This window comes from Mirounga angustirostris, unplaced genomic scaffold, assembly GCF_029215605.1.
Source record: "Mirounga angustirostris isolate CCGP_5_RB_7025 unplaced genomic scaffold, mMirAng1.0.hap1 SCAF_10, whole genome shotgun sequence".
Classification (NCBI taxonomy): domain Eukaryota; kingdom Metazoa; phylum Chordata; class Mammalia; order Carnivora; family Phocidae; genus Mirounga; species Mirounga angustirostris.
In genome coordinates, this window is record NW_026991718.1 from 4,255,763 (window position 1) to 4,282,244 (window position 26,482).

The 26,482-nt window shown below is 53.9% G+C and overlaps 1 protein-coding gene and 2 long non-coding RNA genes across 4 annotated transcripts in view; 2 read left to right on the plus strand and 1 right to left on the minus strand.

Annotated features, from left to right (window-relative positions):
• Positions 1–26,482, minus strand: part of HPCAL1 (hippocalcin like 1) — a 109,739-nt gene that overhangs the window by 19,364 nt on the left and 63,893 nt on the right. The window contains exon 2 of one of the 2 annotated variants that reach the window (XM_045884070.3): positions 6,063–6,148. The exons of the other annotated variant lie outside the window; for it this stretch is intronic. The gene's annotated coding sequence lies outside the window, so the exon portion shown is untranslated. The remainder of the gene's footprint in view (positions 1–6,062; positions 6,149–26,482) is intronic. 2 annotated transcript variants of the gene reach the window in all.
• Positions 1,700–8,766, plus strand: LOC135361705 (uncharacterized). The gene is made up of 3 exons (XR_010405397.1): positions 1,700–1,818; positions 2,097–2,185; positions 8,632–8,766. It is a non-coding gene; the product is annotated as an uncharacterized LOC135361705 (long non-coding RNA).
• LOC135361706 (uncharacterized) lies at positions 8,791–17,926 on the plus strand. Its single transcript, XR_010405398.1, has 3 exons — positions 8,791–8,910; positions 16,838–16,973; positions 17,792–17,926. It is a non-coding gene; the product is annotated as an uncharacterized LOC135361706 (long non-coding RNA).

The window sequence follows — 26,482 nt, forward strand, 5'->3', positions numbered from 1 at the left end:
TCCCCGGAAGAACAGGGAGTTTCGCAGATGCTTAAGGAGAGGTCTGGAATTTGCCCAGGGCGACCCCCAGCATTCCGAGGCGGCTGGGCTGCTGGGATCTGTGCAGGACAGGGGGCATGCACACACACAAACACCCCACGTCCTACCACACCACACACACCACTTGTATATATCACACATGCACACACACTCATGGCCCGCTGGGGGTTTGTGGGCGCCGACAAGTGGCTCTGTCCCCAGGAAGGTCCACTCCACGAGGTGCAGCCCATGGCAGAGCTCTTGGGGGCCCGGCTGCCGCCAAAGGCCGGTGTATAGCTTGCTCATGGCTCAGCTCCCTAATCCAGAAATTTTTTCTTGTTTTTTTTTTTTTAAACGTGGAAGGAAACTTCCAGTGAATCATCTCATATGCTATTTGATTCATGTTTAATGTCTTTGGGAAGAAATAAAAACAGTAAGTCATTCTCAACACAAACAGCATCAGCCCGGCTAAAACGCTAGGCGCCCGAACGGGGATGCGCCATCTGCCCTTGGGGACCGTAGCAGCTGCGGTCCTAGCTTGTCATTAGGGAGCGTGTTTATAATCCAGAGGGCAGACAGCTCATAAAAGCTGCCCTTTGCCCTTTTTACTTTTAAATCACAACACCAGGAGCCATAGATTCCACAGGGAGAGCGGAGACCGATGCGCAAACTCGCGCACAGTGTCGATCCACACGCATTAACTGAGCTCGTACCTAGTGAAAAACAGCGCGCTAAGTGCTGGGGACACACAGAAGGACGGGAGGCTCTCGGACTGCTTCCAGTCCAGGCGGGGAAACAAGGCATGAATCCCTTCCTTCTTCTCTACACCAAGGGAGCTCCTCTGCTAGCCAGGCACCCAGCTCCAGGGCTGGTGGCATGAGGGGGAGCAAAGGAAGGCAGCGTTCCAGGAGGAACGGACGGACTAGCTTTCAGGCTGGGGCCCACGTCCTTTCCTAACTTTTTTCCCCAAGGACACAGAGCTGAGTTCCGTTCACCCAGAGAGCAGCTGGGAGTAAGCCTGTAACCAATTAGCACCATGCCTGAAACACGGGAAGATTGCAGTACTTGGCACTCGGTAAGAAGAAGGAAGTCAGGGAGGGAGGGAGGAAAGGTGGGGCTGACGACCCCCAGCTCCTCTGTAGGCCCAGCCTTTGCGCAGTGAACTTGACCCGGCCCCGCGGAGCCCCTCTTGCTGGTGCACCAGGTCTCTGAATTTCCCACCCGAGACTTTCCAACCGAGTCTTGAACTTCAGGGAAAGAGCCAGTCTCCTGGAGACCCTACGGGGTCCCAGATGCAGCCACCAGAGCAAACCTTCGTGCAGTATGCTCCTGGAGAGGACTTTTTAGCCACAAACCTGCACGTACGGTCTGATAGGTCCAAGAAGAGTCAAGGGGTCCACAGGACAGAAAACGTGAAATCCGGGCTGACCCGGAAATCTGGGCTTCGGCAAGTGAGAAGGATCAGTGCGGGCCACCCTGAGGGGCCTGCGTCATGGCAGGGAGGGTCTGCGTGGACGCAGACCTGGGAGGGGGCCCCGGCCCAGGCGCCAACAAGCAGCAAGATCTTGGGCTTGATCATTCATTCGTTCACTCGTTGGATGCGGAGGTTCCGTCTGTGTCCCACCCTTTCGGCGCCGAGCAAGGGCTGACTGGCAGTTAAAGCACCCTTCCTCCCCAACAGGACGCAGAAACCTACCCGGAGTGGAAGCTCACGGACGCTGAGGGCAGTGATTCCCTTGCCTGGGGCTGGCAGTCCTGATTCGGGCCAGGACAACAGCCCTTCCATGGATTCCCCAGCGGGTGAGAATGCCAAGCCGAGCTGTGCATGTCCATGGTGCGCGTGCATGTGTGTGTGTGTGCACCCGCGTGCCCCCCAGCAACCCTGTGCCCACGCTGCCCACAACGCTTGCCGTGCAGGATCTGCCCCTGTGGTTGAGGCCTGAAGGAGACGCCCACAGGAAGCGATATTGCAAAGTCATCCCAAGTCGCTAGTAAAAATAACCCTCAACTTACAACACAGGAAGGATTTCCCCTTTCCAACGCCCTGCCTCAAAACTGGCGCCGTTTCTACTTTGCAGACCACTTCAGAGCGGCCCATGGATGGCTCCCTGGGACCTGCAGATGAGCAACACTTCCGCGGGCTGCAAGCCCGGCAGCCAGAGGAGAGGTCAGTCCGGCATCATGCTCTCCTATCCACTTCTGCAAAACCCCAAATCTCCATGCCCCTGTTCACCTAACATCTCCTAGCAGAACTGTGGCTAGACAAATCTCTGTAAGCAACAATTATGAGATTTTTGAGGAGGGGGTCACTATTTAAAGGACTGAGGAGGTGCCTTGTATGGTTTGATTTGGGCAGCACTGAGATACCGCGATATCACCCATATTCCTCATCGGGTTAGCGTTGCAGGTGTCCTGTCCCCGTGTATGACCTACACCCCCTCCCATCCCACCTGCCTGGCCATCTATCCCTGCACCTGCCCATCCCCATGCAGTGACAGTGATCTTCTTGCTGCTCCTTAATGACTCGGGCGTACGTCTGCCACAAGCCCTTTGCACTGGCTGTTCCTCAGATATAAAATTGCTCCCTCCCCTCCTTCAGGTCTTTCCTCAACACGCTTCCCAGCGAGGCCTTCCCTAGTACTATATCCAAGCTGAAACCCCAACACAAATTCTTTATTCTCCTGTCCTCCTTGATTTTTTCTTTATATTTTATTGAGTTCATTGTCTCTCTCCCCCCAGAACTAGAATGCAAGGTCCCCGGGGCCAGGCTTTATTCTGGTTTGTTCTCTATTGGAAGCCCAGAGCCTAGACGCTTCCTGGCACAGAGTGTGTGATCAATAAGTATCCATTAAGTAAACAAACGCAGGGTTGCTGGGGGGAAGGCTGGAACCCATGGCCTCACACCCAGGTGCTTCTCCAGTACCTGGGAGCAAAGAGAAGGGGTCCTCCCATTTGCCATCACCTGACCTAGGACATCCACGGCTAAGGACACCGATGTACCAGAAGTACCATCTGAGTTCCTTATCTCTTGGTGGTAGTGGTGGGGGTGGGGGTTAGCAGGCATTTGCTGTGGGCACTGGAACCCTGGGCTGGGAAGAGACACTCCTCGGCCCCCTTTGGGCCCCTGTGCCTGCTCCAGCGTCCTGACATCTAGCTACGAGCCTCCGCAGGACCTGACCTGGCCACGAGCCTCCCCCAACCCCAACCCCGCCTCTAGTTGGGATGCGTGTACAGGTATACCTCGGTTTTATTGTGCTTTGCTTTCTTACACCTCGCAGATAATGCTTTTTTTTTCTAAAGATTTTATGTATTTATTTGTCAGAGAGAGAGAGAGCACAAGCGGGGGGGCAGCAGGCAGAGGGAGAAGGAGACTCCCCACTTGTGAGCAAGGAGCCCGATGTGGGACTCTGGGATCATGACCTGAGCCCAAGGCAGACGCTTAACTGACTGAGCCTCCCAGGTGTTCCATGGATAATGCATGGTTTACAAACTGAAGGTCTGTGGCAACTGTGTATCAAGTACGTCTATCAATGGCATTGCCCAAGAGCATTTGCTGACTTCGTGTCTCTGTGGCACATTTTGGTAATTCTTGCAATATTTCAAACAACTTCATTATGATTACATTTGTTACGGTGATTCTCTGATCGGGGATGATGAATCACCGAAAGCCCAGATGATGATTAGCATTTTTTAGCAATGAAGTATTTTTAAATGAAGGTACGTGCATTGTTTTTTTTTAGACATACTGCTATTTCACACTTAATAGACTACAGTATAGTATAAATATAACTTTTATATGCACTGGGAAACCAAAACATTCACTGACTCACTTCACTGGGACATTCGCCTATGGCTGTGGTCCGGAACGGAGGCTGCAGCGTCTCTGAGATGTGCCTGCACGCAGACAAGGTCCGGGTAATGCACAGCCCCATTTGCTCGTTTCCCAGCTCCCAAAGAGCTGGCGGAAGGAGATCGAACTAGTGAAAGCCACACTTTCCACGCTCATCTATCCCCTGAGGCAGAGGCAACCCCAGGAGCACTTTCACAAAGGTGAAGAGGAGAGATGAGAGAAGGAAGGACATCCAAGCAAGAGATGGGGGGACCCCCCATACCCAAGGGATGCAGGCTTCCTGCGGGGGCAGGGAGCAGGGAGACGTGCTGTGCTCTCTGGGGGCTCTGCTGGGAGTCTGTTGGTCTGACCTGCGGGCACACGCTCACATCTGCTGGGGGTACTCACGTGAAACCAGCAGCTTGGCCTCTGCCCTCCCCAGGCTTGCAGCCCCCTCAGCCTCCTCAGGCCCCTCAGACCCCTCAGACCCCCTCAGGGCTATAGTGCTGGGCACCCAGCAACCCTAGGGTGGTTTATTAAGGTGGAAATTAAGGCAGCTTTTGGGTGCAAATCGTAGCCTCACAGCTGAGCCTTAAAGGTGATTCCTTCTGGGTGGAAGGTGAGAATTACACGCTTGGAGGGCCTAGAAAAGTCCAGACTTTCTGCGAGGGCTCTGAGGCGGGCTCTCCGGGGCTGGGCCTGACCCTGCAGGGCTGAGCCCCCAGTGGCCCTTCCCTGATGCTGCCTCATCCCGCCGGGTGGCCGTCGGCCACAGACCCCACACCCCTGGCCTCGACGGGGGCTCACAGCACTGGGGTGGGCCGGGCAGAGCAGGGCAGGGCCGATAACTAATGACAGTCACTGTAACGATTACCAAGCCGGGCAGGGGGAGTAAGAGGAAGGGGGGCTGTAGGGCGGCTGAGGGTTCCCCACACCTCTACTCTTGTAACCACCCAAGAGGGAGGCGTGACTGACCCCCTCACAGATGAGGCGGGGAGGCTGTCAAGTGGGCCCAGCGGGACCCAGACTGCACAAACCCAAGGGCAGAGGCCTTTCTCCCACTCGCCACCTCCTTCCTCACTTGGGAACAGAACCGAACCCTGAGCTCAGCAGGAGCGACAGACAGCAAAACAGAGGCGGGCCGGTCCGGGGGGGCCCCCCAGCGGGGGGTTTGTTCAGTGCTCAGTCAGCACTTCCTGGTGGGGGAGCCACCTGGTGGCAAGAGAGCCCTAGGGAGTGCCTCTAGAGGACAGAGGACAGGCAATGGGCTCAGCCCCGGGTCAGGAAGGCTTTGAGAAAGGACGCCACCCCTGAGCTCAGCTGTATGGGATGGACAGGAGTGGGCCAAGAGAGGGGACAGTGGTCTACACAGAGGCGCCACTGAGCAAAGGCCTGGGGGCTGGGTGGCACTTTCGAACATTGCAGGCCTTCTGCTATCGCTAGAGCTTCCCCAGAACCCAAGCAGGCAGTGGTGAGAGGCGGGGCCGGGAGGGTGCTGGATTCAAACAGACCAAGGGCTGGTAGGTCATGTTAATTTCTGTGGACTTGACCCCTTCCCTGAGAGGAAAGCAGCCGGCTCCAGGTTTGGGGGCCAGGCCTGGTGAGGGCCTTGCCACGCTGGAGGGCAGGAGGGGCATGGGGCTGTGAGTGAGAAAGGGCGGTCAGTCTCTAGGGGAGGCAGGAAGGGCAGCAAAGCAGAGGGGCTGGGAGAAGTCCTAAGGAGCCAGAGAAAAGTCTGGGAGGACAGGGGTGGGGCCAGAGAAGAGGACTTTGAACCCAAGGTTTCCCAGGCCCCAGGGAGGCCTGGGGGAGAAGGGAGGTGGGGTGGGGAGGCTCAGCCCTGGGGCCCTGGGAAGGGAGCTCTTCCCCTCTGTGGGTAGGAGGTGGGCAGGGCCTGGGAGATAGAAGCTTTCAGGAATCCCAAGTCAAAGTACCCCAGGCCAAATGACCTACCAGAGAGACCTGGCCGGCTTCAGGCGGAACCGAGATGATCACGGGACCTGGGTGGGTTCTTTGCATCCCAGAGTCTCAGTTTCCCGACCACTTCATGGGTGTGCCAGGCAGGCTGTCCCCAACTCCTGATCTCTTCCCACTAAGCTGGGTGAAATCCTCACATGCCAGCCACAGGCAGGACCCCACAGAGTGGCAGAACCCCCACCCCACCCACAGGTCCTCCCCTGCTTCCAGGCCCCTCTGGCCTCCCAAAGTGACTTACCCAAGGCCAAGTGGAGGTGGAGACAGTCAGGACCAGAAGCTCTGGGGGCAGGTTCCACAACCTTGTCAGGGCTGCTAGACCATGCCCTGGGAGAGAGGAACAACAGGTCACTTAGGGTGCGTACAGCCCCGGCCCAGAGCCTACTGCCTTTCTGGTAGCTTCTGTGTGCGTACTGGGGGGACCACAGCTTTTGTGAGCCCCACACGGAGTACAAGAAAGCCCTGGCTCCTGGGCCCAGGCAAGCCACCGAGCATATGGACCTGCTGCCCCGGGAGGGAGGAAAGCCCGCCTCAGTACTGATGGGAGAGGTCTCCCGGGGAGACCCAGGCCTCCCCGTGGGTGAGGGCACCAGCTATCATATGCTGGAGCAAAAGGAACGCGGGCCGGTGGCCTCCGACCTCTTCAGTCCGCACACCCAGGGCTTGGGCATTGGCAGCATCACTTGAGTCACCGTGGTCTGTCCCAACGCTCTGACCCACAGGGTCACCATATAGGCCCCGGGATTGTGCACACCACAACCTGGCACAGGACGGACTCACAGGGGCTCCCGCAGCCAAGCTCCCACCCCTGCATGCAGAAACAGCCAGAAGGCATCACCAATCTCGAGCCCCACGGCTCACAGTCATACGGTCGGTCACTATGAGAAGTCCACACGTCGTGGGCATCCTGGGTGCCCCGATCACTCCCCCACCTCACCTTCAACCATCACACCACCAGCTTCGGGCACATTCCACACACCCTGCATGGCTGGCGGATGGCTGACCTCCTCCTTTACCCCTTTCTGTGAGCGGGCTGCACCCTGTATGTGGTGTGTAGTTGTAACGTTCTCAGGGTTACTGTCCCTAGGCTGCGGGGGCTGTGCTAAGAGCTTTCTGTGCGTTTATTCGCACTAGCCAATTCAATCCTCCATCAACCTTATGAGGTAGGCATAATGACTAACCCTGGTTTCCAGGTGGGGAAACTGAGGCTTAGAGAAGCTAACTACTCGCTCAAGGGCATGTGTCTTCCAAGTGGCAGAGCCAGAATGGAGCCCAGATCACACCCCGGGGTACCCGCCTTCCCCTCTGGCTGGCTCCTTCTCAACCCCCAGTCCCCTGTCATGCGTCTCTTCACCTGAGACCCCATTTTTCTTCCTAATCTAAACACACTTCCCAGCTATTTCCTCCTAACGCGGGTTATCTCCTGCAATGATCACGGTTTATACACACTCACTGGAGTGGTCCTGAGGACGGGAGCCAAGAAGCTCATTCACCCCAGAAAATACGGCCCCTGGACGGTGCAGGTGCTGGCGGGGCTCCCCTCGCACCTTGGCTCGAGGGACTGTATCTCCTCCAATTGACTCTGAGCTCGGGGAGGGCGGGGGGGGGGGGGGCCTGTCTCTGCTTCTGAGCAGCTGGGATGCAACGGCGCTCACTAAGTAATCAGTGGTGGACAATGAAGGCCCCAAAGGCATTGCATGGACGTTCCTGGAAGCAGAGTGCACTTGGCTCGGAGTGAAAAATTCCATCCCGTTTCACCAATATGGAACTTCTATGCCGATCACGTTATTTAAACTCACTGCTGGGATCTAAGACCTCGAAAGAAAAGCCGTACATCTTCCCACCAGAAATTCTCACTGGAAGGTCACTGAGCTTTTAGACAGCACTGTATACACACAAACACAAACACACAAACACACACGTGTCTATAGACACACATATATATGTATAAATGGATATTTAAGATTTTATGTATATATTTTTTCATTATATAATGTATTTTTAAAAAACAGACTTTTTTTTAAGATTTTATTTATTCATTTAAGAGAGAGAGAGCACATGTGCACAAGCAGGGGGACAGGCAGAGGGAGAAGGAGAAGCAGGCTCCCCGCTGAGCCAGGAGCCCGATGTGGGGCTCGATCCCAGGACCTGGAGATCGTGACCCGAGCCGAAGGCAGATGCCCAACCATCTGAGCCACCCAGGCGCCCCTAGACTTTATTCTGAGAGCAGTTTAATGCTTACAGCACACTTGAGCAGCCTTCCCCATGATCAACCAAAGACAGGCACATTTATTACAGTTGATGAACCTACATCGACACACATCATCACCCCAAATCCATAGTTTGCATTAAGGCTCACTCTTGGTGTACCTTCTGTGCGTCTGGACAAGTGTATGATGATGTATGTCCACCGTGACAGTATCATACAGAGAAGTTTTACTGCCCTAAAAGTCCTCTGCGCTCCCCTTGTCCCATATTTTTTAAAGGCACTTTAAGTCCATGATCTTAGCTGAGCCATCTTGCAGCTCCGGAAGCCCTGCTTTGACACTCAGGGAACTCAGGCCCAGATAGGGTCAAGGGCCCTCCCCAAGGTCGCCTTTGCAAAACCCAATAACAGAGCCAGCAGCAGAATGTGCTAGACCCATGTGTCCAGTGGTAATTTTATCATCCATCCTATCAGCCCATCCTAACCCCCAGTTTACCGAGGGGCAAACATACTTGGGGACACTTGCTATGGTCACACGTGGCTAAGTGGGATGCCAAAAAATGCAAATTCCTAAACCCATTCCTGCTCTCTCCATCAATTACAGGAGCTTCCAGGAGGCTGTGGGAATGCAGTGAGCAAGCAGCCCCTTGGGTCAGGGGGACTCTGACCCAGAGCAGGTGCTCCCCCAGCCCTCAGCCCTCTCAGGGAAACCTGCCCTCCAGGACCCACTCAGCCACCACACTGCATGATTCATGCCGCTGCAGCGAGCTTGGGTGAAGGTCAGTTGGCTGCCTGCTACAAAGGCCCTACCACTTCCAGCCTCCCGGGGGCAGCCCTCGACAATCAATGTGTTCAGTGACCAGCTCAGGGCCCTGAGTGCCAGGTGAGAACATATCCAGTCCACACAGACACCTTCCTCCACAGCTCTTCCTGTCCCACTGAGACACACACCAGCTCGTATGGGGCAAGTACTGGGTGGCAGGAGAGCAGACCGGGTGTGCCCCTGTCGCTAAGTGGCCCTGTGACTTGGGCACACCCTGTCATCTCTGTCATTCTCTTCCCCCATCCTTGACAAAGCCTGTGGGCTGCATCCCCTCAGAGACGGGGCCGGCTCTGCCATCAGGCTTCCTCACCGAAGGAGGGTCCATCATTCCAGAGGCCTTGGAGGCTCTGGCTCCCCAGCTGCTTGGGGATGCTCCATTAACTCAAATTGCACATTTCCTCCTGGCTCTATCGCTGAGCCACAGGGGCTCCCTGGCCACCAGCTTTCCTGTGACAGATAAAGATTACAGTCATTGCTCAAGACTGAATCAAGTAGCAGAAGTCATTATGCAGAAATAATTATGTTGAGTTATGTCTGGTGGCTCCTGATTTCTGTCTAGCAATTGTCTTGCAAATGGTCTGCCTTTTCCTCTCCAGAGGAGCTAACTGCGGAGGCCTGGTGATTCAAACAGACATAGGGGGCGCCACCCCACTGCTCCAACCCCTGCCAGTGGGGAGAGGGCATCAGCATCCTACGGGAAGGTTCTCTGTGAGGCTCTTTTGCTAAGCACTTGGGAGAGACAAAGACATGGAAGACAAAAGCCCCGGAAGGGCCTCACTCACAACTCAGCCACATGTACCCCTGTACTGGACCCTCCTTCAAAGCTTGCTTCACACATCACTTGCTCCATGGGGCCCTTCCTGACACTCCAACTTCCCCAGCCCCTTGCTCATGTCAGGCATAAGATACCTCTTTCTCTTAGGTTTGGGGTCTCTGGGGAGTGACTTGGGCAATGACCAGGTCTGACCTATTTTTGTACTAGCACAAAGCAGGGCCGCAGGAGAGCAGGGAGGACAGCAGAGAGGGCTGTGTGGCCAGGCTGCCTAGGCTCAAATCCTAGCTCTACTATTGCCTGGCTGTGTGGCCCTGACCCATTGTTCAACTTCTCTCTGCCTCAGTGTCTAGGTATGTAAAATGGAGACAATAACTGCCCTACCTAGATCATCAAGTTCTTGTAAAAACTAAATGAGCTAATGCACAAAAAGGTGCTTGGCACACAGGAAGAGCTCAATAAATGTCAACAATGACTGAAAGAGCAGAAAGAACATGCTTATAAGAATCTAAGACAGTAGAAAGGCACAAACTACCAAACCTTACTCAAGGAAAACAGACAATCTGAAATAAAGAAGGAGACGATCTGAAATGCCTATAACAAGGCAATACATAGAATTGGCAAGCAAAATATTACTCATACACAAAAAAGCCCACACCCAGATGGCTCCCCTGCTGAATTCTACAAACATCTAAAGAATCAATACCAATTTTCTTTTTCTTTTTTTTTTTTAAGATTTTATTTATTTATTTGAGAGAGAGAGAATGAGAGACAGAGAGCACGAGAGGGAAGAGGGCAGAGGGGGAAACAGACCCCCAGCTGAGCAGGGAGCCCGATGTGGGACTTGATCCCAGAACTCCAGGATCATGACCTGAGCCAAAGGCAGTCGCTTAACCGACTGAGCCACCCAGGCGCCCATAAGTTTGTAAGTGCATCTTTTTTTTTTTTTAAGATTTTATTTATTTGACAGAGAGAGAGAGGGAACACAAACAGGGGGAACAGCAGAGGGAGAGGGAGAAGCAGGCTTCTCGCCGAGCTGGGAGCCCGACGTGGGACTCGATCCCAGGACTCCAGGATCATGACCTGAGCCGAAGGCAGTCGCTTAACCGACTGAGCTGCCCAGGCGCCCAATACCAATTTTCATAAATTCTTCCCAAAAAAATAGAAGAGGAGGGAACACTTCCCAGCTTGTCCTATAAGGCCATTACCACCCGGATACCAAACCAGAGAGACTTCAGAGAGAGGATATAGACCAGTGTCATTATAATGGACATGGACGCAAAAACAAACAAACAAACAAATCAACAAAATACTAGCATACCAAATCCAGCAACGTAAAGAATAGAAAGAATTACACACCACGACCAAGTGGGATTTATCTCAGGAATGCAAGGTTGGTTTACCATCCAAAAATCCATTCATGTAGTATATCATATCAATAAAAATAAAAAGCAAAAATCACATGCTTATCTCAATTGATGCAGAAAAAGTACTCGACAAAATCCAACACTTTCATAATAAAAACACTAAATAATCTAGGAGTAGAAGGGAATTTCTTCAACCTGACAAAGCTAACATCCTACTTAATGGTGAAAGACTGAATGCTTTCTACCTCAGATGAGGAATGAGACAAGGATGCCCGCTCTCACCACTTCTATTCAACAACATACTAGAGGTTGTAACCAGGCCAATAAGGCAAGAAAAAGAAGTACAGGATTAGAAAAGAAGAAGTAAAACGATCTCTATTTGCAGATGACATTATCTTATACATAGAAAATTCTAAAGATTCCACTAAAAAAACAAAACAAAACAAAAAAACTAACAGTTCAGCAAGGTTGCGAGATAAAAGATCAATATGCAAAGATCAATTTTATTTCTATATACTTGCAATGAAAAATCCAAAAATGAAATTGAGAAAACAATTCCATTAGCAATAGCATCAAAAAGAATAGAATAGGAATGGATTTCACAGAAGAAGTGCAAAACTTATACTTTGAAACTATAAAATATTGTTGGGAAAAAAGATCTAAATAATTGGGAAAATATCCCATGTTCATGAATCAGAAGACTTAACATTATTAAGAAGGCAATACACCCCAAATTAATCTACAGATTCAATACATTCCCCTATCAAATTCCAGCTTACTTCTTTGCAGAAATTGACAAGATTCTAAATTTTATATGGAATTGTGAGCACCCAGGACAGCCAGAACAATCCCGAAGAAGGAGAACAACATAGGACTCACACGTCTCAATTTCAAAACTTACTACAAAGCAATAATAATCAAGACAGCATGGTATTGGCCCAAGGACAGATATATAGATCAATGAAATAGAATTGAAAATCCATAATTAAACCCACACATCTTTGGTCAACTGATTTTGAACAAGCGTGCCAAGACTAGCAGATCGGGAAAGAATATCTTGTAGACAAATGGTGCTGGGATGACTGCACAGCCACATGCAAAAGAATGAAGCTGGACCCTCACCTCACATCATATAAAAAATTAACTCAAAATGGATCAGAGAACTACATGTAAGAGCTAAAATTATAAAACTCTTAGAAAAAAAACCCATAAATCTTCATAACCTTGGATCTGGCAAAGGATTCTTAGATATGACACCAGACGGCCAAATAACCAGATAAGATAAATAAATTGGAATTCATCAAGATTTAAGACTTGTGCTTCAGGAGGACACAGACAAGAAAATGAAAAGACAACTCACAAAACGGGTGGAAATATTTGCAAATCACATAACTGATAAAGGACTTGTATCTAGAATATATAAAGAACTCTTACAATTAACAGAAAGACTTATAACCCAATTGAAGCATGGGCAAAGGATGTGAATAGACATTCCCCTAAGAAGACATACAAAGATCGATAAAACACATGAAAAGATGCTCAACATCATTAGTTATTAGAGAGAAACAAATCAAAAGCACATTGAGATACCACTTCACACCCGCTAAGATTTCTAGAACCGAAAAATCAGATCAATACAAGCGTTGACAAGGATTTGGAAAAATCAGAACCCTCATACATTGCTGTTGGGAATTTAATGGTGCAGCTGCTTTGGAAAACAGTCTGGCAGTTCCTCAAATGATTAAACATATATATAGTTACAATGTAACCCAGGAACTCGGCTCCTGGGTAGATACCCAAGAGATGTGAAAACGCATGGCCACCCAAAGACTCATACACAGTGTTCACAGCAGCATTGTCCATAATAACCAAAAGGTGGAAACAACTCAAATGTCCATCAACAGATGAATGAGAACAAAACGTGGTATATTCATACGGTGGAATATTAATTAGCCCTAAAAAGAAATGAAATACCGACATATGTTACAACATAGAAGAACCTTGAAAAGATCACACTAAGTGAAGAAACCAGACACAGAAGGATAAATATGACATGATTCCATTATATAAAATGTCCAGAATAAGAAATCTATAGAGACAGTAAAAAGATTCATGGTTTCTTAGGGCCGGGGGATGGGGAGATAGAAGGTGACAGCTAAAGGGTATGGGGTTTCCTTTCAGGGTGATGGTAATATTTTAGAATTGACTTGTAGGGATGGTTGCACATACTTGTAAGTGTACTAAAGCCCACTGCATTGTGTACTTTATTTATTTTTATTTATTTTAAAGATTTTATTTATGGGGCGCCTGGGTGGCTCAAGTCGTTGAGCGTCTGCCTTCGGCTCAGGTCATGATCCCGGGGTCCTGGGATCGAGCCCCGCGTCGGGCTCCCCGCTCGGCGGGAGGCCTGCTTCTCCCTCTCCCCTCCCCCTGCTTGTGTTCCCTCTCTGGCTGTATCTCTCTCTGTCAAATAAATAAAATAAATAAAATCTTTAAAAATAAATAAATAAATAAAGATTTTATTTATTTGTGCATCCTGTACTTTAAATGGGTGAATTATATGGCATGTGAGTTACGTCTCAACAAAGCTGTTGAAAAAGAAAAAAAGGACTCTAAGTCAAGGTCTTTGGACAGAAGGGCGAAGAGCAGGCTCACAGGAGCAGGGAGGCAAAGTGCAGGGCTTCCCACCAGAGCCTGGCAGCCTCGAATCTGGGGACATGACCCCTAGGAATGTGCTGCAGACCTGCCCCGGAGAGCCCCCCACCACAGACACAGTATGCACTCCACACTGTCCGTGTGCCCAACATGTGTGTTAGGTGCAGGAACAAAAGCCCCACTTTTGAGGAGCCCACAGCCAGTGGGGTACGCTCAGGTGTGTGCCAGATGTTTGGGGTGGGCCCACAGACACAAGCTTGCTGGATCTCTCTGCAGTCAAGGGCGTGATCCAATGCACTGCAGGGAGCGGGCGGGGGGGGGCAGTCCCTCAGGATACACACTCAGAGAGGGAGGTGCCTCTGAACACTCCACTCAGCTCCTGAAATGGCCCAGGCAGCCCCCCCCCCGCCCCAGGGCACTGTGGGCGCCACCTAAGGAGTTACAGTTCTGGGGCCTTTCTGGAGCCAGTTCCTGGACCCAGGCATGGAAGGACGCAGTTCCCACTGTCCTTGCTGGCCAGTCCTGAGGAAAACAGCTAGAAAAGCGTTTTCCTTCCAAGCCCAATGAGCCTCCTCACACCCACAGACTTCCCGCCCTGCCTGGGATCTGCAGAAAACTGAACGGCCTCTCCTGCTGGCTCACACCAGGGGCGGATGTGTGCTCAAAAGCTGACAAATTATTTTAATATATCCTGAAATCTAACTTAATTAGAGAGCAAAGTCCCCAAGGGAGGAAAATATAGTGGGGTCTGAAGTCCAGATGGATGGGTTTTGGATTATGACTATGTCTGAGCGGACTGCAGTTTCAGGAATGACTAATTCCACCGCGGTCCCCAGGTCTTCGGGCAGATGCTTACTGAATACTTTCACGCAGACATTTCCCACAACAGCCACTTGGGAGAGGCATTTTCCTCCACTGCTCAGTTCAAGAACCGAGAGGGGCTGTGTGCCCTCCAGAGGGTAAGACCACCCAGGCCGCAAGTCTCACAGAGGGGAGCAGGGCTGGAAAAGATGCCCAGTGGAACAATGAAGGAAACCCTGAGCATTAAACAGCCATGCACGTGGCCCGGCACCAGCTCCCTGGTCACCTGGACCACCGCGTGGTGGCCGATGGCACCCCCGACTTCCAGTGTTTGATGGTATCCCCCATGGCCGTTCCAGGAGTTCGCGATCTTGTCACAAAACCAAAGGAGTCCACCTTGGACCGCTCCGAAAACCTGTTCCGAGTGTTTACCAAAGATGACCACACACCCCCATACACTAGGAACTCAACTTCTTGCTTTGTTCCCAACAGCAAGATTGGCACGTGTCCACCGAAAAGCAGGATTCGTAATGGCCCCCGCTGGAAAGTCCCCAAGTCCATCTGCAACAGACTGGTGAATGAACTGCGGTGTGTTCATACGACAGAGGACCACAAGCCATCAGAATGAACCTCAGTGACACAACACAGATGAGTCTCCAGACAGAGCACTGCGTGAGGCGGCCAAACACAAAATACTTCATGCTGGAGGATTCCATTTACAAAAGGAATAAAAGCAGGCGCAGCGAACGCGTGGTGATGGAAATCAGGACCGGCCACGCTCGGTGGGGAAACGATTAGAAAGTCGTGATGGGGCTTCTGGGTGCAGGTTACACGTCTTCTCTTGTGAAAATACGCACTTTAAGGCACACCAGTTAAACTTCAGTGAAAAGCCAAGCAGAAAGCGAAGCACCCACGGTCATCCCGGCATCCGTCCCTGGCCCACCCTGGGCAGGGCTGGCGGCTTCCCAGCACTCCCCTACCTGACTGAGGCCAGAGCCCAGGGGTGTCTTCCGCTGGGAAGAGAGCAGGCCAGTTCAGTCCTGACCTCCCCAAGGCTGGCTAACCTCTCCGCACCCCAACTTCCTCACCTGAGCATGGCTGTCACATCTGTCGGGGGAGGCTCCCAGGGATGTGAATTTTCAGGAAGTAAGGGCCCTGTGTAACCAGCACCCAGCCTGCAAGCCCCGCATCAGTCATCCGCTTGCTAGACCGAAATTTATGAGGAGCTACTCTGCGCCAGGCACTGGGGATTCCTGGGTATTGTCAAGCACTCTGCCTGCAAAGGGCTGACTTTCCAGTAACAAGACATAAATGGGGGGGGGGGCAAGAAAAATGGGTGAAAGGGGCCAAAAGGTAAAAAAAAAAAATTAACACACACAGATTGCACTTGAATACCCATAAAGTACTGCCATGATGGTCATGGGTGGGGGGAAGGGAAATTGCTCAGACTACCACCTCGGATTGCAAGCGAAGTATCTCCCCTCTTTACAATAAATAATAATTTATGCCACCGGTCAGTGAGCACCAGCAATAAGGAGTGTCTCAGAACCAAGGCTCAGAGGCGAGGGGTTGTGCGTGATCATTTGCAAAGACAGAGATTCTCAGAGATCTGGAAGGAAAAGGAGGACCCGCAAAGCGAAGGGCTGGGGTAGTTCTCGGGGGCGCTCCTGCCAGGGCAAACTCCCAGGGTCACATTTCCAACCTAGGGGAGTTCAGCAGCCAGACACGCTCTTTCTTCTAAGAGCCTCTGTCTTCCTTTACCCCCACCAATGACAGGTCTCTCTCCAGTTTGTCCAGCGCAACAGGGGAACTGGTCAACACCCCCCCACTCCTCCTGTCTCCACCCAGACCTTTAGCGCATGTTCTAAGACTTGCCCCCCCCCACTCCCCCACCGCCAGCCCCACTAGCACAACAGAAAAAGGAACCAGGAAAATGGCATTTGGATGGTGTGCCCCCCGCCCCCTTGCATCCATTTCCTCTTATAATAATTCTCAGTGTCTCTTAAGGGTCCACACCACCCGCATTCCCAACTCACCGGACCCAAAGGGGGCTCCCTCACTTTCCCCCCCAAAGACGGGGCTCTCTCCCATTGTGCTCTGTCCTGACACCACGAATGACTGGACATCCTGCCCCATCAGCCACAGCAGGTGGGCTTGCAGATAGCACACGGGCTCGGAGAACAAGGGGAGCACAGCGGTGGAGGTCCCTGAGTCGGCAGTGTCCCCACCCAGTCCACCCTGGACTCCTCAGTGTTGTGAAATATTAAATTCCCTTGTTTGCTTTAACCAACTTGAGACCGTTTTTTCCATCGCTTTCAAAAGAGTCCGAACTGATGCAAGATGCCTTATATTCTTCAGAAGGTAAATACGACTGCATCTCATCTTCCTCCAGGCTTCACTGTTCTGCTGAAGGACCTTTAAGTGTTGACACGTCTTCATCTTCCTGCTCTCATTTACAAAAAAATACTCCCAAAAATGTCTTCCAAGGAAAATTAGTTTGGGGTGTTGCGCCTCACAGGATGTAAAAGGTAAGAGATGCTCCACGGTCATGTAAATGTGCAAATTACTTCCTGTCACAAAGTTAAATTGGTTTCTTTATTGCAGGACTTCTCAAACCCTTTTTTTTTTTTTAAAGATTTTATTTATTTATTTGAGACAGAGAGAATGAGAGAGAGAGAGCACATGAGAGGGGGGAGGGTCAGAGGGAGAAGCAGGCTCCCCGCTGAGCAGGGAGCCCGATGCGGGACTCGATTCAGGGACTCCAGGATCATGACCTGAGCCGAAGGCAGTCGCTCAACCAACTGAGCCACCCAGGCGCCCCTTCTCAGACCCTTTAATGTATGACTGGTTTGTTTGTTTTTAAAGATTTTATTTATTTATTTGTCAGAGAGAGAGAGAGAACACAAGCAGGGGGGAATAGCAGGCAGGAAGAAGCAGTCTCCCTGCTGAGCAAGGAGCCCCGACTCGGGACTCGATCCCAAGACCCTGGGATCATGACCCGAGCCGAAGGCAGACGCTTAACCGACTGAGCCACCCAGGTGTCCCTGACCAGTTTATTTTACTTCAATCTTTGTGACTAAGATTTATGTGCTCAATTTTTAAGGGGGTGTAACGGCATGCCTGACTCCCTGCCGTGTGTTTGGCTGTGGAAATCTTATTTTCATGGAGTAACTATAGGACAAAATGACATGAAATACATTTCAGAAAATGGATCCAGCTGGAATTCCAGATTTTTTCTATTCCAAACTGCTTAGCCTTTAGGGATCTTTTGATTTTCCCACCTGAGCCTTTTGGTTAAAAAAAAAAAAAAAAAAATTTTTTTTTTTTTGTTTTTTTTAATTTTAAGCACAGTTGTGGCAGAAGAATTTTGAAAACCAGAGAGTGCTACTAAAATACCAGGCACTGGGGAAGGGATTCTAAGAGTCCCTGGACTGAGGGGCAGCAAGGAATTGAGGTCTCTTCACAAGCTGCCATTTTCTTGAGCCATAAAATTCAACTTTGTTGACTCTCAACTCTCCAGGAAAGAAAGGAAAATGGCTCAATGCCCACTAATGGGATTCTTGGAACCTCCTGCGTCCCGGCCACTGCCGCCCCCACCCCCACGGCTCCCCGAGGCCACCGACCCCTGGACCAGAGGCCAGAGAAAGGCCACTCTGGTGTTCTTCTTGGGCCGTGTCAGAGGAAGAAAAAGCGAGCGTTTGCCAACATCACAACAATGAGGCGGCCGCAGGGGAGACATGAGTGGGGCCCCGGGAGGTGGAGAGCAAGAAACCCAAACCTGATCCACGGTTTCTATTTGGGGGCCCGTTCTGCCCACAGACACGTCGCTGTTTGTTGTGTATCCACCAGAGAACAAGCCTCGCGCATCTCAAGGCCTGGACTGCAGGGACCTGGGCCAGCAGCCGGGTGTCCCTCCACCCTGCAGGGCCACCTCGTGTGCCCTGTACATGGACCTCCGTCTGTGATTTCACTTGGAGGGAAAAGGTTCAGCTGCAAAGAAGAAGAAGAGAGAAGCCGCGTGTGTGGTCCAGCCCCTTCATTCTGCACTTGAGCAAGAAGGGTCTCGCCTGAGAGCACAGAGCCAGGGACGAGCGGGGCCAAACTCCGGGAGGGACGCAGGCACTTGGGTTTGCTGGGCACATGCAGATTCCAGGTGCCCCGTGGGCCGGGCCACAGGCCTCTCCCTTAAACGTCATGAGAGTTTTGTCAATCATGATGTCGGAGGAGAGCAAAGGTTTGGGCCAGGCCGTCAAGACCGCCCTCTCCCATGAAAGCACGTGGTGCAGGAGAGACAGGAATTCCACAGGGGGCGAATGGCAGCCACGGGTCCACGTGCATGAGCCCAGCCGGGGCGGGCACAGCAGTCAGTCCCACTTCAGGCACGAGGCCACTGAGGCCCAGACAAGTTCAGGGTCTTGCCTGGAGCCACAGGGCCAGGAAGAGGAGGGGAGCGTGGGCTCCGGACTCCAGCTCAGGGAAGCGGGCTGAGGCAATGCCACGGCCAGAGGAGGTTACCTGTTGTCCGACCGGTGTTGCCCACTCAAGGCAGCTGCTCCTTCCAGGAGGAGTCTAGTCCCAGACTTGAGGTGGGAGCTGCCTCTGGCCAGTCGGCCTGCCACTCTGCCAGGCAGTCCTCCACGCACTCACCCAGTGGCCACGCGGGCGCAGAGAGCTCACAGCCCCCGTGCGTGGCTCATACCCCTTGTTGCAGGTGCTGTGCACTGAGGGGAAGAGGGCATGTCATTCTAAGCTGGATCCCCCAAGGAAGGTGTCACCAGGTGACAGGGGGCCAAGCCTTGCAGCATGGCTACGCCCTGGCTCTCCGCTCTCTAGACGCAGGCCCCGCTGGGGAGAGGGGGCGTGAGGGGCACCCTTTCTGCGCCTGCCATCCCAAAGACCCCTCCTCTCCTAACCACGGTGGTGGCCAGGTGGCAGGGGACAGGAGACCTACTCCCTGATAGGCTGCCCCTGGACCCGCCTGGATGCCTCTGGGACAGCAGGGAGTGCTGGAGTGTAGGGGTACCAAGCACCCCTTCCCATGCCCGGGGCCCAAAGAGTATCAGATTTGGACTCTGATGTGCTGCCGTGTGGCCCTAGGCAAGTCACCTCTCCTTCTGGGGCTGCTTCCTGCTCTTGAGTGCCCGGAAGTAGCTTCGAGGACCACGGGAAGCAATGAGTCACAGGGATGCTCTTCCAGCCCCGATGCCTAACCCTGGAGTCTAAATGCAGCACTTAAAGCTCTACCTCAGGACCTCTGGGCACATGAGGTCACCACCACCCACTACAGATGAGGAAACCAAGGCTCAGAAACAGGAAGCCACTTTTTCAAGGCCACACAGCCAAGCAGTACTGCACCCCCTGAGACTAGCTGGCCTGTAGGCCATGCTTCCCCCACTGGCCACAGGGACGCCAGAGACCCAACTCTGCCCTCAGGATCGACAAAGGAGCGAGGAAAGAGGCACAGTGAAGTATGTAAGTGTAATTAAGCAGTGAAAGCAGAAGGCAGTGCAAAGGGGAGGCCTGAGGTGGGGTCTGTGCAGAGACGGGAAGGATGGGTGGACAGAGGGGCTCTGGGCGAGGCTACCCACAGAGCGGGCCCCTCAGGCCAGGCTCCAGGTGCCGGCCTCTCAACCCCACTGAAGCCCCTGGTGGTCCCATGCCCCCTCCAACCCCGGTGGTTCAGCACTGGAGGCCCTGGTCCCGCCAAGTGTGGCAGGTTAAAGATGCCAACAATTCTGAGACTCCCTCCCATGAAGCCTCCCTGCTCCCCACCGTCCCCAGGGCCCTGAGGGTCTGTGAGGCCTGCCCGTAACCCATCTGCTGGGGCTCCCCACCCCTCTGGATGGAAGGCTCAGAGGGCAGGGTCTTGCTCCCACGTCGCCCAGCAACCCCCCTGCATGTCGCTTGGGGCGTGGGGGGCTCTCGATCAACATTTAACGAATGACTCAGGGAGCTGGCAGCTCAGAGAAGAGATGTGAGGTGGAGCCGGAGAGGAACGACAGAGCCGGACCATGGAGGGTTTGCAACACTGGGCTTCACGTCGATTTTGGCAACAGGGTGCCATGGTGGGCTCTCGGGCGTGGGCTTGGAGGAAGGTGGGCTTGGCGGGCTGGACAGGAAGGCTGGTGTCGGGGGCCGGGCGGGTAAGCAACCTGGGCGCAGGCACTGGTGCAAACGGGACATTTTCAAGGGCGACTGTGAGCACACACAGCTTGGACTCTTAAAGACCCCCAGGCCAGCTAGTACTTGGGGGGGTGGGGGGGTGTGCACGCTTCCCGAAGCAGGCGACCAGCAGAGAAAGCACAATTACCCCCACAGACAGAAAGGAAAGCGCCCAGAGGGGGGCAGATCTGGCTCCCCTGAAATGCAGCCTGCAACCAAGGGCCGGGAAACAGGCGCCCAGGGCTGTGGGGATTAAGGCCAATTTTCCTGCTACTTAGCCGGCGCAGCGTGCCGAGCTCGGCCACCGTATCTATGATGAAGGAATAAGTCATCTGAAAACACAAATAAATTATTCGCTCCCCGCAAATGAGCAGCCCCTCGGTTCCTGCAACAGCCACTACACCACAAACACCCCAAAGGCTCAGCGAATCCTATTAGTGACACTGCTCTGCGGAACAGACACCGGATTCCGCCATCAGCCCATGTAGACAGCTCTCGCCTGAGACCTGCCCACACGGCTTTCCATTCTGCAGCCACGAGTGACATCAGCCCAGCATCAAATGGAAAATCACAGCCCAGCCCGGCCTGGCTTGGGAGACGTGGGCTTCTGTGCAGAGCACGTCTGCACTGAAGGACTGGTCTTCTACCCACCGCCTCCTGACACTGACCGCTCCCCCCTGGGGCCAAGTCACCATCCGGGCCAGGGACACAGCTAGCATGTGTATTTCTGGGCCCGGACACCTCTAGGGTTCAGCCCGGGGGTGGGGGGACACTGCATTTCCCAGCTGGGGCCACCAGGAGGAAGCCCCTGGATCAATCACAGCACAGCTAGCCTCGCACCGCTGGGCAGTCCTGGGTCAGGTTCTCGCCTCCTGGTGCCCCAGGTGCCCTGACGGGTTTTGGGGGGATGGCATGAAAGAACATTTGCAAAGCACTTTCATGCACTGGTGCTCAGCGGAGGTCACTCACAGCTGGGTCTTTGCATAGGCTCACACCTCCAATTTTAGATCTTTGATTCCTGTCTGCTCAGCTCGGGTCACAGTTGGGAAGGAGAGCCTGGGAGGTTTTTCTGAGTGCTTGCCTAGAACACCCCCCTGAGTGCCCAGAGAACCCCGCCCTCCCTTCAGACCCCAGCTCTCGGCCCCTCCTACTGGGAGGTCCCCAAACTCCAGGTGGGCGCTCGCTTCTACAGCACTACGCTTTGCTGGGATTTGCTCACCTGCATCCAGAGCCCCACAAGCAAAGGGACAGTAGAGGGACTGAGGTCTTACCCCTGGGGCCCAGCACACCGCCGGGCCCAGAGCCGCAGGGTCAGCGTGGGCAATGAAAACTAACCACCTTCTCTTTGCAGAGTTAGTTGTCCCATGTGATGTGAGCAGAGGGGCTTCGTCCCTCTGTCCCTGCCCCTCCATGACAGGTCTGCGCAAGAACAACCCTTGTTGTGAGAGGTTTCCAGCCCCTCCCCGGCTCCTTGGGGGAAGAAGTGGCTTTCTAACCGGACTGAAGAAATGAATGACCTTCCAGCCTGGGGGCCCCCACCTCCTCCACGCTGCCCCCCCAGGGCGGAGATCAGGAGCTGCTCCGCTGTCTGTGTATGAAAGGGAAATTTCTGGGGCGCCTGGGTGGCTCAGTCGTTAAGCGTCTGCCTCCGGCTCAGGTCATGATCCCAGGGTCCTGGGATCGAGTCCCACATCGGGTTCCCTCCTCGGCGGGAAGCCTGCTCTCCCTCTCCCACTCCCACTGCTTGTGTTCCTGCTCTCGCTATCTCTGTCTCTGTCAAATAAATAAATAAAATCTTTAAAAAAAAAAAAAAAAAAGAAAGGGAAATTTCTTTTAAGAGTAAGGGCAAGTAACAGGAAGCTGACTCTGGCCAGAGAGCAAGCTTGCCCATTTGCAACTACCTGCAAAAAGGAGCTCATGTGTATGTGTGCACGTTCACACACACACACACACACGCGCGCGCATGCGCACGCACAATTTAGTGGTTCTCAACTGTGGGTGATTTTGCCCCCCTGGAGCTTTTGGAAGTGTCTGCAGACATTTTTGGTTATTACCACTGGGGCATGGGGTCACCCCTGGCATCTAGTAGGCGGAGGCCAAGGATGCCCCTGAACCTCCTCCAGGGAACCGGAGCCCTCCCCAGCCCAACAAAGAATGATGCAGCCAGACCCTCAGCAGCGCAGAGGGCGAGAGCCCCTGACGCAGATACATTCCCGGGTCTTTGTTTGCCCCTCATCTGGTGACAAACCTTCCCTGACGGACGCGCGCCCCTCCTTCCCAAATAAAGGACCAATGGTCCTGCAGGACGCAGAGCCACCCCACACGCCCACTGCTTGAGAGCGTCTTGCACAAGCCAGCCCACGCTCCCCACGCTTCTCTTCAACAGGGAGGGGCTCTCGGAAGCTGAGTTTCGATGGTTGAGGACTCGCGTCGATTGTGGAGGGGCCTGTTGTGTGGCCGGGCGGGAACAGCAAGATGTGCAGCCTTTGCGGCTGGTTTGTGGACACCACACTCGGCGGTGACAGCAGGCACACACTCCTGACACCCCTCCCACGTGGGCCAGGGTGTGCGGCCCGGGGCCTCGGCTCCAGCTGACAGGGGTTAGGAAGCCCGGCCCATACGGCAGGACTTGGCATGTGGCCATTTCCTTCTGAGCCCGATTTTTGTTTTTTTTAAGATTTATGTATTTAGGGGTGCTGACCCCTCTCCCCTCTCATGCTGTTTCTCTCTCTTTCTCTCAAGTAAATAAATACATAAAATCTTTAAAAAAAAAAAAGATTTTATGTATTTATTTGAGAGAGAGAAAGAAAGATCGAGCAAGAGCAGGGAGGGGCAGAGGGAGAGGGAGAAGCAGGCTCCCCACTGAGCAAGGAGCCTGATGCGGGGCTCGATCCCGAACCCTGAGATCATGACCTGAGCCGAAGGCAGACGCTTAACTGACTGAGCCACCCAGGCAAACCTCCTCCCTTTTATTTTTTAAGATCACACAAGATGGGGTCTTTTCTGCACACCAAAGTCTCAAACATTCCATCAGAGAGCTCTACGGACATGAGGTTTTGGTGGCACAGAGAACCTGGGCAGGGAGTTTATACAAAAACTGTCAACCCCCACCCCAGTTCTTCAGAGGAAAGGGAGGCTGACAAACGCAGTCCCTTACGTAGAGGCTGCCTGGAGGCAAACAGGCTTGAGCTACGGAAGGTAGAAGGGCCCACAGTGACCACCTGGCTGAATACAGACAGGCCCATCAGGTGACCCACCTCAAAATGCCCAAAGGCCCTGAGGCGCCTGGCTGGCTCAGTCAGTTGAGCGTCAGACTCTTGATTTCGGCTCGGGTCATGATCTCAGGGTCGTGGGATCGAGTCCCGCATCAGGCTCTGCGCTGGGCGTGGAGTCTGCTTAAGAGTCTCTCTCTCCCTCTGCCTCTGCCCGCCCCCCAAAAAATCCATAGGCCCTAACTGACCCACGGGCTACTTACAACCAGAAACAGTTACCAATAAAGGGAGAATTCCAGACTTTGCCGTACCGCCTCATCTTCCCCCTTTAAAAACAGGCCCCAGCCACTGCCCCACTGGCAGAAGGCCTCTCCTGGGCGCTCCTGCCCACGCTCCCGCCCGCGCTCCCGGCGCTGTATTCAGTAGACTTCTAGCGCCTTTGTTCTGCCTCAGGTGGATGCTTCCAACTGCCCACGCCACCGGCTTCCACCCGCTCATCCCCCCACATTTGGGGGCCCTCATCTGATTGGGAGAGACACCCCATTCAAGCACCACACCTTAGTCCTGCACGATGTGTAGAGTCGACACCCAGTGTCAAACCGTGAGGGGGACGGAACAATCCGCTCCACGCCGCGTGCATTACAGTCCAGAGAGGACGTCACTTAACCCTCCCGACCTGGAAGCCTGGGCCGGAGAAGGTGGGAGGCTGGCATTGGTCTGAGTGCGAAGGGAGATTCGAGGTCCCTGGGCAAGACTTCTCCCGGGGCTCAGCGGACAGGGGCCTGCACTGTTGTTCAAAGCACCACCTTCAATCTTACAGGAGCCATAGGTGGCTTCTTGCTTGGCTCAAGGGCCTATCTGGTATTTCATAGTTAGGTGCACCTCCCCGGTGGGCCCTATCAGGGGCACCCAGACACCTCAGACGGACGGCAGCAGGCCCCCTGCCGGGAGATTCCGGGGCAATGTGACACGTGCCATGAGGAGGGTGAGTGCAGGATGCTGGCGGCCGTGGGCACTGAGAGACCTACAGCCCTACCTAAGGATCTGGGAAGGCTTCTTAGAGGAGGTGACATCTAAACAGAGACCCAAAGGATGAATCAGAGTTAGCCATGCACAGAGAGAGAGACAGAGAGGAAACGCAGAGGGGTGGGCTATAGGGAGCGGCCTTGCCAGGGACTTCCCAAGAAGCTCCCTCCGCCAGGCAGGGGCAACGCAGGCCCTCGGGGCCCAGGCACTGCACGGGCAGACTACAGTCAGTGGGCCGCCGCGGTCAGGGCCCCTGGCTCCCGTGTGCGAGGCACCTGGGTGGATCACAGTCAGGGTGCCCGCAGGCTTGTTCCGGCACGGCTGGCCTGGCTGGAAAAAGCGTAGGGGCTGGGCGTACTCGAGACACAAACAGCAAACACCCCTCCACCCCCGCCCCGCCGACAGCAGCACCCCTGCCCAGATCCTCTCTGGTTCTCACGGGCCACTGTGCCCACGAAGAGGGCAGGCTGAGACCCGGGGCTTTGCCACGACGCACCTGCCCACACACCTTCCTGCCAGGCCCAGAGCGAAGGAGCCTGGTGTCTTCAGACCCAAGCGCACCTCGAGCACTTCCTCACTGAGAGCTGGATCCTTCTTCGTAATTGCAAGTGTACTGTGGCCAAGGGGAGCAGCACCAGCAGCTTCCACGGGCCCCTCCGGCGTGCGGGGGCAGGGGCGCAGTTAAAATTGTGCCGTCTGCGGGGATTACAGTTCCCATCTGGACCTCCAGGTGGCCCCGGGGCAGGGAGTCCACCTTCCCTTCCAAGAGACGTTGCCCAAAAATCGGGCCCGCTCCTGACTGCAGCGCCGGGGCTGCGATGCACCCTGTCCAGACCGGCGGGCAGGAGCTGCTGACTCCGGGGCGCGCACCCGCCTCCCACAGCTTTTCATGTTTTTCTCAAATCTGTACACTCGTGCATGAACGAATCTATACTTAAACCAAAGGGCAAAGCCTGCCTTTAACCCTGTTACATTTCAGCTCATCCTTTCCACCTCGCAGAGCTTCTGGTAGTCCATGGCCCCCCGGCTTTCAGCCACTGTGACGTAGGTACCACGTCATACGCAGCAGCAGGTGAAGATGCTGACGCAGTCAGGGCAGAGCCCCACGGCACCTGTCGAGAGCCGTCCGGGGCCACCGTGGGCCCACCGCTCAAGGCCTGCAGGGAGGGTCATGCCACCATCCCTGGGGCCTCTGGCCACCACTGCTCAGCCCCCACCACCAGAGCCTCCACTGCACCCTGCTGAAGTCCGAGGGCAAGGTCACAGCCCCGCTGCCCAAGAAAGGAGCCCGGTCTGTGTGTCCTCACGGGTGGCCGCCCTCAGACTCCTTCCCGGGGCCGCGCCCCATCACAGTAACCCCCACAACTAACACCTCGCCCATCTCCAGATTTTCTAGAAACACACAGTGAAGGATATTTTGCAAATGGAAAGGAGGAGGCCGGACTTGGGGAAGCAGCGGGGTCGGACTTCAAATCTCGTCTCTGGAATTGCTGACTTGTGCAGGTGGACAGGCGCGGCCTGTGTGCTGGAGACTCGAACGTCCTTCCCGAGGCAGGGAGGGTGGGTGGGGAGTTCACACGGTGGCTCCAGGCTCACACCCCGCTCTCCCCTGACCTCCCCAGGAGGGCGCCAGGGGC